This window comes from Anastrepha ludens, chromosome 2 (assembly GCF_028408465.1).
Source record: "Anastrepha ludens isolate Willacy chromosome 2, idAnaLude1.1, whole genome shotgun sequence".
Lineage (NCBI taxonomy): Eukaryota > Metazoa > Arthropoda > Insecta > Diptera > Tephritidae > Anastrepha > Anastrepha ludens.
In genome coordinates, this window is record NC_071498.1 from 3,090,090 (window position 1) to 3,102,390 (window position 12,301).

General features: G+C 33.5%; 1 protein-coding gene across 6 annotated transcripts in view; it reads left to right on the forward strand.

The window, feature by feature from the left end:
* LOC128861866 (uncharacterized) overlaps positions 1–12,301 on the forward strand; it is a 210,558-nt gene that overhangs the window by 186,333 nt on the left and 11,924 nt on the right. Inside the window, exon 1 of one of the 6 annotated variants that reach the window (XM_054100270.1) lies at positions 6,224–6,319. The exons of the other annotated variants lie outside the window; for them this stretch is intronic. The gene's annotated coding sequence lies outside the window, so the exon portion shown is untranslated. Of the gene's footprint in view, positions 1–6,223; positions 6,320–12,301 lie in introns of those variants that run through there. 6 annotated transcript variants of the gene reach the window in all.

Here is a 12,301-nt window from a genome sequence, read left to right on the forward strand (position 1 = left end):
TCTGCCTAACTTAAGTCTCAAGCTGTTGCCTACTGCAAAATTTAAGCCATTTTTCAACTGAGTCAGGCTGAAGTTGGATGACTAAAACTTTTGCTTTTGAATTTGGATATAGTGAGCATCTCACAGTCGAAGACACTTGTCCATTGCTCCTCCACGTCTGGAAAGAGGCTCTCTCTCTTTAAGCCAGCGGTCTAAATTGACCAGTGATTTATATCGCTGCACAACTGCTGCTCCAAATGCTCCCAAAATATCTGAAGCTCAATCAGACGCAGCACACCTTTCGTGAAACAAAGATGGTATGCTAGGTTAATCGTTATCTTGCCGAACCAAATGTGTGATGGGCCGTAATATCGGCATCTCGTGGCGATATCTTTTATTATTTTATTATTATTATTATTATATTATTGCCCTTTTTTATTTTCATTTTGAATCTATCTCAATACACAAATATTCTTCTTTACGATCATATATAAATAATTAAATTCCGAACTGTCGATAACTGTCGAGTTTTCTCACGTAAGTTCCAAATGTCAAAGCTGTCAATCAATTGAAATATATCACATGACTGGCCACTGACCATATACGTACGCCACTCGTCAGCTAAAAAATCACCACTAACATTTCAAATCAAATAAATCAGAGTTAAGTAGGGAAGAAAACTAATAACATAAACATATAAAGTCTTAGTGTGCAAGATAGTAAAATGCTTCAATAGATAACATACACAAAGTGCAATGGAGGGCTGGCGCACCTGACACTAAGACATATCAAAGGTGAATATCGGGGTAATAAATTACAACTTTTTGCGAGCTTCCCGTCTTACTTAGCGAAATTACAATAAAAAGTGGGAAATGTCCCTCCATAATTGGGAAAATCGAGAAATAATAGAAGGAAGTCATTTTTTTTATTTTTAGAAAATGACTTTTGTCACTTGAGTTCAACTTTTTGCGCACTTGTGGTTTTCATTGATGCAAAAAGTACCTACTCAGCCTGGCATTGATTCACAACGTCGATAAGATAACGTGCAATAAACATGGAAAACTCAAATGAATTATATAACAATAACATGGAAATAAATAAATATTTTTACGAGCTTGCTTGGTTGGTTGATGACAGTGTCACCTTGGCACTTGGCCCAAGACCCACATAATTAATGAATCGTAGAACTAATTTCTGCTGATTCCTGTTACCATCCGCTCTTATCTTTAAAAAACTTGCCGAAGAATCTGTTTGTGCTAATCATTAGGCACTTAGAGAGATTCCTTAGATAGCGCATTTAGAAGCAGCCGAGTAAAGAACTGTTTCCATACATTTTTCGAACGTAAAACTACGATAGCGATGAGTTTGCCACATGTTAACTAAGAGGCCAATAGCCCCTAGTTGTGGCTAAGTATATCTCTTCCTTTCCCACGAAGATTTATTGTACTTATGGTTGAGCCAAATATGCTTTGCAATTTTGCAGATCCGCATTGTCTCCATATGGTTTCAGCTTTCTTTCCTATCCGTACATTCAGGCCATGAGCAATTCTTCTGTTTAAAATTCGGGAAAAGAGGTTTCGACTTTAGCTAAATTGTTAGCCCTTTCGTTACTATGTATTTTCCCATAGCCGAGAATCTAGCCGAGTTAAGTGGAATCATATGTGCGTACATCGACTTTTAATTTCCCGTTTATAAAAAAATTTAAATTAATAAAATTTGTTGTTGATGATGAGCTATTTGAATTCTTTCACTTTTTAGTGTACTGAAGGCCCTAAAGATAAAGATAGATATTTTTTTTTTTAAAGAGGTGTAAAAGCTATCGAAAGCCTTAGTCAGTGTGCGACTTTACAGTTATGGTAATTGCATCTGGAGGCCGTCGTTAATCGTCAGTTACATTCGTCTGCTGTTCATCTTGTTGCATTTTTTCAATACGGTAGAGATAGAGATAGAAAATGAAGACGTAGATGGATGACAAAAGAATAATAATTGAAAAATGTTGTAAGCAATGTATATCAAGCAGGCCGACTTACTTATTCGATAAATATAAAAAAAATAATAATAATAGTGATAAAGTCTAGAAAAGTAAGAAAAAATTAATATCAAAGTGAAAAGGAATCCTATTTTAGGAAGGCTACATACTTAGGTTTTAAAGACGCAGCATTTCTAATGCAAAATATACCACAAAATTGAAAGCGTTAATATTTTTAAAATATTTGATTATTTTTTTTTTTTGTAATTTTTGGCATATCTATATATGCACATTTGCATGCGCTCGCTTCTATTTAAGCAAGTGCCCGTACACACATTGAAGAAGCGAGTTTTTTAACTGCTCTCACACTTTGATTATCGCAAAAGATTAGGGTAAGCTACTAGAAAGATAGAACAAATTTTGGCACATGTACATATATATGTATGTATTGATAATAACCAAGAAGACTACTCCAAAAATAGTATCACCGCATCACAGATTTAACTGGTTTAGCGCTGAAAATTATTTGCAAAGTTTTTTTTAACAAATTTTATGGATGGCAAAATTTATATGAAAGAACGCGCGCGACATACTCGTACAGACATGCGCCACCTACCACAAATATTTGCGAAATATTTATGGATCTATATATAAAAATAAAGTGTATATGTACGTATGTATGTATGTATGAATGTATATATATAAATGCGTGCAGATGTGTGTTTTGTAGGTTTGTACATAAATTCAGTTTAATTAGTTTATTGCTTAGATTAGCTATTTGCGGTATTTATCATTTCACCAAGAAAAAAAAATACAGTCAGAAATACTTAGCTAATTATTTACTCATTAATCATTCATTTGGCAAGCAAATTGCCAATGCTTAGAAGGCCTTAGGAAGAGTTGGGTGGGTGAAAATGAGATATATTATTAGACATGCTCCAAGTGATTTAAAATGCTTATTAAAATACAAAATGTGACTTCGTTTCTTTGAATTTGAAGAATTTTCATTTAGATTACATTTATTTTTGTTTTATTGGTATTATGTAAATATAATATTTGGAAAAAATTGATAACGTACAAATGTAGCAATTACACAAGGTGGCACAAAATTTTATTTGTGAATAACATTTTTACCACAAAAACAAAAAATGATTTTCCAAAGGGTGATAATTTTGCACAAGGTGGCAATGGTATGTATGTGCATAAGTATATAACCTAATCAAATTTTGAAAAAAGCTTGTTTGAAAAAAAAACTCATAAATGTGCTCATAAGATGTTTTTAAAGTTTTTGGAATTTTTTTCCTTACACACATTTTTATTTATTTGAAAGGCAAATAATGAATATTTAGTTAATTAATTGAAACATATTTAAATAAAGTGGAATTCAAACAGAAATTACATTTTTTTTAATACAAAGTGGCGCAAAATTAAGCACCCTACCCGAAATTCTATAATTTTGCAAATGGCGTCGTACCTCAATCATTTTATACTTGACACTTGTGAACCAGACAGCTGCGGTATACAAACCGACAAGCAATGAAGTGCAAAAGGATCAAAATAAAATTTTCATTACTTAAGATCTTTTATTTTAGTAAAAACGTTTTTGAAAAATAAAATTAGATAATTAATTTCCACCACTTTGTTTATATATCGTTTTTTTTTCAATCAAAATATCACCTATGTACATGTGAGTGTTATTATTTTGCACACAACTGTATTCGCAGTGTAGATAGAATACATAATATTTTGGATACAAAAATTTGGCGGGCCGATTACTCAATTCGCCGAATGTACGGCGAGCAAGCGACTCTATTCCCTAACAAGATTATTACATTTATGCAAAAAATTTCTTCACAGACCTTTTGATTTATATAAACCAAATTTGATAAACTTACTGGGAGAGATTCTAAATTCCGGATTATAATAGTTTTATAGTAAAAATTATAGGAAAAATGCGAACCAAATTCCAAACAGCCTAAATTCTTTGGAGTTTGAAAATTTAAAAATTTTAAAAATTCTGTAAAGAGAAAATAATTTAAATAGAATTAATGTTATGGATATTAAAATTGTGTATGCAAATTTATTTTGGTGCATTATTATGTATTTTTAAAGTACTATAAAGAAAAAAATTTATGTAATGCTTTGAATGTAAAAAAAAAAAGATTATTTATTAAGAACTCAAAAAGAAGTGAAAAAATTGGCAATTCAACGACAATATAGTAGTATATATAATATATATCACTTTTGACACTTGTGAACAACTATATATATTATATATAGTTGTTCACAAGTGTCAAAAGTGATCGACGTACGATGCCATTTGCAAATATTATAATTCTTTCAATGTGGTGATTAATTTTGCGCTCCCTTGTACAAAGATATATCCTAGTGATAAATTAAAAAGCAGAATAGATAGAGGTTCATTTCTTCGTGTACCATTTTGAAACCCCACTACCCTAGAAGGAAGACTAAGAAAGTCAAGGGGACTCCACGCCATTCAATTTCCAAACTCGTAGCTGTGTTTACCAGTTATTGGACGAACGGCACACACGCGGAAGAAGTAGGTTTACCATTTAACCCCCATTGCGGAAGCCGTAGGGAGCTTTCAGAGAAGGAGACTTTTGAGCACTTTCTGTGTAAAAGCCCGCGTATTGGCGGCTAGACAATTAAGGTCACTGGCTACTCCTTTCTTCGACAGCTTAGGGCAGTGCGCCAACCAAAATCCCATCAATCTTCTTCATTACATCAACAGCTCTATATAGCTCTGGCTATAGATATCTCCGTTGAAGCTCTCAAAATGGTATCAAAATGGCGCTTTAGTGTTACTTGTGGAGTGCCAGAGCGGTACTTCACCATTTCACCTATCTACCTACGCTGTTCTAAAGTATAACAGTCGAGGCAGACACGAGGTGTCAATGTTTGAATATCTTCATGTACATTTATCATACAAAAATATTAATATACAATTAAAATGTTAAGTGATTTGAATCGTTTCCATAATTAGCGCTAGTGATTGTACTAAAATATAAAAATAATACCTTAAAATAACCTGATGTGTTAAAAATTCTGGGAACTGTACGGTTAATGAGCGGAAATGCGCATTCATTATGTGTGTGGCTCTCCGAATCTTTAATAAAACAAGTGCTCACTTCCTCTCATTAATCGTACGGCTGCCAGCATTTTTTAAACACAATTTTTCAGTACAAAATTTTGAAATGGAGCATTTTGCAGTAAAGGATTTTATCAAGTAGAATTTTACAATACAGAATTTTGACAGCCAGAATTTTGAATACAAAATATTGAACCATGAAACTTTTGTACAAAATCCGAACTGACTTAATTTTTATTTGCTATTAGTGCTTGGGCCTTGCAATCAGTTGCACTTTCTCGCCTTTTTTTACATTCGGAGTATTTTAAATTTGCTTAAATTTTCCATTGCACATCACCACTATGCACCACTTCAACTCCCATCACCTTAGTTAATTGCTTCCCTTAACCCACCCTTCTACACCCTCAATCAATCTCTCTTTCATTCAACCTTTTTATAAATAAATACTCGCAAATATTATCTTATCATAATCTTCACACCGAAAGTAACTATAACGCAGCTGATTTGTTATTTTAGTAAACACACACACATGAATACATCCATTTGTGGATGTGCGTGATGTGATGTGATGTGAAGCGATTTATCTGCATACTCCATATACATATAACTCACAGAAATCGCGTCAGTTCTAAATACAAGCCCATACACACCTTCATACACCTGTGCACATACACATTCATACATGTACGTGTGCGCATTTATGCAAAAAATCGAACAAATACAAAGTGAAAAAAACGCAAATACTCCAGTGAAGTGCTCAGCGCCCGAGCGCACCTGACGACTTACCTATTAGCCATTTTAGTCGTTCACTTTCCTCACAAGACAATGCGTCAATCAGCGAGCGTAAACAAGTTAACGGGAAAATCGTAAAATTTAAATTTTTTTGCGGAAATCTAAGATTGCTAATAAACAGCAAACATATTTGGCTTCATAAAAATGCGTGTTTGTATTATCCAACGCCTCTTTTGCAACGGATTAGATGAGTAAATCGCTTTCGTTGGTTAATATCTGCCTTACCAATTATTGTATTCTCCGCTCAATTTGTTCCTTAAAGAAAAACTATTTTTGGAAAACACTCGTAAATGTCCGTCGATAATTTGTTGTTAGTTAATAATTGTATATTAATTAAATGTGTTAATTATGTGCTAAGAATCAATGGCTGCGAGTGTTGTGCTAAAAAATTTGAAAAATGTAAATCGAAGTGTAGTGGATGTGGTGAAAGAAAATGAAAATTGTGTTAATTGAAAAAGTTCGCATTTGAGGTACGAAGCTATATTTTAAAACTCAATTAGCGAAAGTTTGTGGAGATATAATTATTTTATAATTTTTTTTTTGTTACACTTTCAAAATTCACTCAATGCTCTGGGAATGTTTTTACATTTTATTTGAAAAGTAATATTTTACTAAACGATGTTTATAATTCCTAGAAACGAATGAGGAATGCATAGGGGAAACCCAGACATTTCAATGAATTGCAATTTCAAAAGTATAGAAATGTTTAAGTGGCTGCCGTAGACGAGTGAGTTTGCGATCATGAATGAGTCGACAATTCAAAGATTGCTGAAACAATTTCAAGCAATTCGTTCTGTCGAGGATGGAAAAAGGACTGGCAGGCCAAAAGCTGCCCGTTCTGTTGAGAATATTGCTGCTGTAGCACAAAGTGTTACTGCACTACCTGCAACATAGACGTCTCTACGTTTTCAACAATTAGGCATTCATGAATTGACTGCGGATTTTACCTGTAGACGTGCTTTTGGTGGACATTTAAATGAAATGACTTTTTAGATATAATTTTTAAGAGCTTTATTTTGAATAAAAATGGTGGAATCGGGAATAATCTAAGTTTTTACATGTTTTATTTTAAAACACCATCTAGGCGTGTCTTTTGAAAGCCCTTTTACAATACGGTGAAAACAATCCAACAAGGAAAACATTTTTTTTAATGTGAACGCTAAACTTTTCTGGCCACGTGTGTTTTGGAGGCGCTCGAGTGAGCTATTTTGTGGGTGCCCTTAGTGGGCAATGACCACGAGGTATGCATGCTGTGGACTCGGGTTTACTTCAAGTGCTTTTTGGAATTAACTGTGTGGATCTCAGCACCTGCGCTGGTGCTACGTCCAATGATGTACTAGGATTTGATATTCGTCACCCATTGAACTTTATAAACAGCATGAATCCGGTAACACAACCGTAATCTTGTAATAGTTCGGACGCCATTCACAAATGAAGTTGTCAAATTTTCATGCAGTAAAAATTACCGATTGGCTCCAGAGAATAGAAAATGAAAAATTTGCTTCTATGATAAAAAAGAGGTTGCCTGTAAAGTCGGTTTACTGACGATAGTTTAACGTGACAACGTCATAAGAAAATACTGATGTAATGATTGCAGTTTTCAAAACAAAATTTTAATTTTATTTGTTTGATAGATATTTTGTATGGATATAGAGAAGGAGGTAAATGGAATCGTAATGGAATTGACCAAGTTACATTTACACAAACGTGAAAAATGACGAAACATTTATCAAATTCATGAAAGATATGTTCAATTTCGATTGTACATCAGACGTTAATAAGTCAACAACACTAAGAGGCAGCATCATCGATTTGACTTTTGCAAGACACATTACACCCCCTTTCATTTCCTACTGTTCCTATCATCATCCTATTCTCATCAGAGAAATGATTCATTACCATGCACACAGGAAGAAGGCATATGCAAATACAAATATGTGAATTTATTTATATATGCGCATGTACATACATATATATGATCTAGTAGGAGAGCCAGATGTCGAACGTTGCCGAAGGCGGGGGCCGACTGTGCGTCTTTGTCGTTCGTTCCGAGCTCTCGCTTGCAGTTCAAGCATTAGCTTACATTTGCTTGCGTACAGAATAGATTCGTACATTTGATATGTCCATATGATTTGTATGCATCTTTACATATAGATTTGTTCTTTTTGTTTGCAAATTGCGCGAAATTGTATATACATATGCATGTTTATATGTATTGGCATAGGACATATGTATATTATATATATATGTATATAATTGGCGCGTACATATGTACATATTATATATTAGTCTATGAAAATTGCACCAAAGTATATGTATGTATGCATGTTTATATACATATATTAGTATACAACATATCTTATAAGGTATGTGGTAAATATAACCATACTTTTTTTCCTTCATATATAAGAATAAATTAATAATAAAAACATTAAAACAACAGCTATTATTAACAACTAGTCGCCACTAATTATAAATTCGGTAAGGATGATGATGCTACACTTGGTTTTATCTTAAATTCTTCAAGTAAATCAAATTAATAACAATCAATAAGAAGGCATATGCATATACAAATATGTGAATTTATATATGTACATATGCGCATATACTATACATACATACATATATATGCTCACTCAAGTAGGTGCTCTTTGTCGTTCGTTTTGCGCTCTCGCTTGCAGTAACGACGCATGAGCAAGATAACGACAGATTTTTTCGTGCGTGCAGCCGGCTAAATAGAATTATAAGACGTTATCACGTCAAAAGTTTTCCCATCATCGAATATTGCTTCAATTTGGCAGGGTTCAAATATCATCGAAATAAGCTACATACATATGTATGTACACATATTTCGAACGACCATTTCTGCAAGTTTTCTAATTTTTAATTTTTTAATTTTTTTACATTCTTTTTCTATTGTCACCCAAAGTTGTAAAACTGGCCTATTGTGACTTAAAATAATATACAATCGTCCGCGTTCGGTTATTACAACTCCATTCAGTTCATACAACTGACGAATCACGTAATTTTGTTTCAAATGACGGCCGATAAGATCACAACTGTGGCGATTCATCCTGTGTTGCTTGGAATTCATAATAACGTATGGTGACATGACATTACTATTTCAAATTGGTTTGTTTATATTCTGGCGATGGTTTGTTTACGCTTCGATAGTTTCTTTTTTCAACAATTTTGGCTATAGTAACAACATTTATATACATATATGTATGTGTTTAATTATTTGTATATGTAAATAAATGATATAATTAATTGCATAAACAAACCACAACTCGATACTTCAAGTTTGTTTACAATGAAATGGAAATATACTTTTTTCACTTTGAACTTTTTGCCGTATGGTTTTATTTATATGCACGAAATACAGCGCATACGGCGTAAAACAACTCCTCCCTAACAGATGAATTCTACGTCCTGACAGATACTATACTTTAACTATCGCCATATCAGCTATTTTGATGGCCGCCGTAGCCGAATGGGTTCGCGTGTGACTACTATTCGGAGGGGCACAAGTTCTAATGGCAGTCACTCCTCAGCAGATAATGGCAAACTCTTCGAATGTATTTCTGCCATGAAAAAGCCCCTCTTAAAGCTCTTTTCCGTCCAGAGTCGTTTTAAAACTGTAAGTCCATCCATTTGTGGAAAACATAAAGACGCACACGACTAATAGAAGCAGAAGCTTGGCCAAATACTCAAAAGGTGTGCCAGCGCCAATTATATCCATTTATTAGTTAGTATTTCTTTACTAACTGAAAAGCAACTGCTCAGAACCGGGTGATTTAAAAAAGCCCTGAGCAAGTGATCTTATGCTCCCAAGCAAAGAGACACAAGGAAGGTGTCATATATTTTCTTAATTTTTTCAATCTCGAAATTCAAGCAGCCCTCGCATATATATGTATATATATATGACACTTCTATTTTTAGATAGACAATCGAAAGTGGATTTCTCGCACTGTCCATTTTTGCAATATCCAACGTGAGCAAATCTTTCTGACAAACAAATTTATGCAATATTTAATGCATTTGAGTATTGCCCAAATGTATGCTTCTATATCAGGGTGTGCCACATAACGATCTGGCAATTACAGTTCACAATAGCAACAACTTTTTTGTTTTTGGCACAATAAAATAAAACATGTACAAATTTAGATTTTTTCATATTTCACTATTTTTATTCCAAATACAACTCTCCACAATTATGAAACCAAAAAAATACGAATTTTTGTATTTTCGTTTACTTCAAGTCTAAAACATATTAACAGCTTTTACAGACCACTTAGAGCTAATATAAACTTAAAATTCTACAGATAGTTAAGGGGACAGATACCTGTAAACGGCCATATTTTCCCTGATTTTCATTAAAATAATTTTCTTTATTTTTAAAATTTTTTTAATTTTTCTTTTAATCATTTAAAATGGCGGATGTACACTCAATTCTTCCAGGAAGGGCGCAGCGGGGCTTCTCAATCGGCGGGCATTGTAGCATCGGCGTCAGTGACCTGAATACAAAAAAAATAAAATTTGTTTGTTTATTAATGTCATAATTTCTATATGAATTGAACAAAAATGAAAAAAAAAATCGCGGAATAAAATGCTTCAGAAAAAAAATGACTTTTGGGGCGAGTTTTCCTACTATTTTTGCTTCGAAAAAATTGTATTTTCGAAAAATTTTCGAAAACTTGTAAATTCACATAGAAAGTATTATCATACAAAAGATGTGTGCAAAATTTCAAAGAGATCGGTCAATAACTTTTCGAGTTATCGTGTACGCCAATTCGAAAAATATAGTTTTGAGAAAAACGCGTCTAAAGTTTGAATACATAACTCTACTCCGTCCAGCGCACGAACGCAAAGAATAGAGTCGTCACGTTTGACGATCTATAATATAAAAAATACTTATATTTACATTCCAAAAATTTTTTGACACATTCTTAAAGGATTATATTAACATTTTATGAAAAAAAAAATTTTTTTTTCGAAATTTTACAGGTATCTGTCCCTTAAATAAATAAATTTAAGAAAAGAGTTTAGAAATTAATAAAATTCATTCTTTGACACCGAAAAATCAAGCGGAATATAACTCGAGATCTCATTGAATTATCTTAGAGCGCATAATTCATGTTAAGAAATTTAAGATGAAATGAGTAAGTATTGCGTAGATATCTAGGAGGGATTTGAAGGTGAATGCTCCGTAATAGGGATGAACAATCAATTTCTCATTTAATTACACTAGAAACAAATAACAGTGAGAGTATAGACCTGCTACTCTCTAGAGACTTAAAGTTAATTAAAATCAAACGGGAATTATAAGAAGAGCCAGGATTTGAGAATTTCAACGATCTGAGAGCATATTTAAGGAGCACTTCCAATTCTCTCAATTGCAAATTGGTGTTACATACTCTAATGTAGAGGAACAAAGGAAGTAAAAAATAATTTGAGAGTGTAGGGGTTCGAGAGCTTCAAGCCATTACGCCGCATAAAACCTAAGATTGATATGTTGTTCTTAAAGATCGACCATTTTCATAATAAAGTTCAATAATTTTAGCGCCTTATTCTGTCTATTTGACAAATGAGAAAGATTACATTAAAAATTACCAACCAGGAATCATACACTACTGACATTTAGGCGTTACTTTTGAAATACCCTTTATAAAGGGTAAATGATATGAAGTGTTACCTTTTCAAAATACCATAACTTTTGATTTCAAAGACAAAATTGTTCAAAAATGATTACAATTTTAACATATATTCACCTTAGCACGATATGACCACCCTTTGCCTTGACTATAGCCTTCAAACGGTCAAAAAATGAGTTGCATGCTGCACGAGTGTGATCTTGAGGTATTTTGGCCTATTCTTATATCATCGCTTTGTTCAGCGCATATTTTTTTTACTGGCATATTTTTTAGTCCTCACCTTGCTCTCCAAAATGGACCAGAGGGAATAGTCCATCGGATTTGCGTCTGGCGAATTCGAAAGCCATTGTGTGGACGAAATGAATTGTGGAACATGATTTTTTAACCATTCTTGGTTCACACAAGCTTTATGAGACGGTGCCGAGTCCTGTTGGAACGTCCATGGTCTACGACCGAAACGTTTTCGTGTTAACGCCTCTAAAGCAGCTTCTAAAACATTTTCCCGATAATAAGTCGAATTTTTTTTTGCCGGGGTGAAAGATCGTTTTGGAACTTGTAAGCCTTGATCTTGAGCTCATTTTTCAATATGCGTCGAATGCTATCTTGCGATATTTTCAGTTCTTTGGCCATTTTTCCACCACTTCGACGTGGATTTCGTTCAAGTCGAGCCTTCACTTTCTGAACCCTTTCTGGCGTTGTTGCGGTTTTTTTTTTGTCCACCTCCATAGCGTTTTGCAATGCTACCAGTATCATTGTAACGTTTTATAGTGCGAAACAAAACATTTTATACACTTTGAG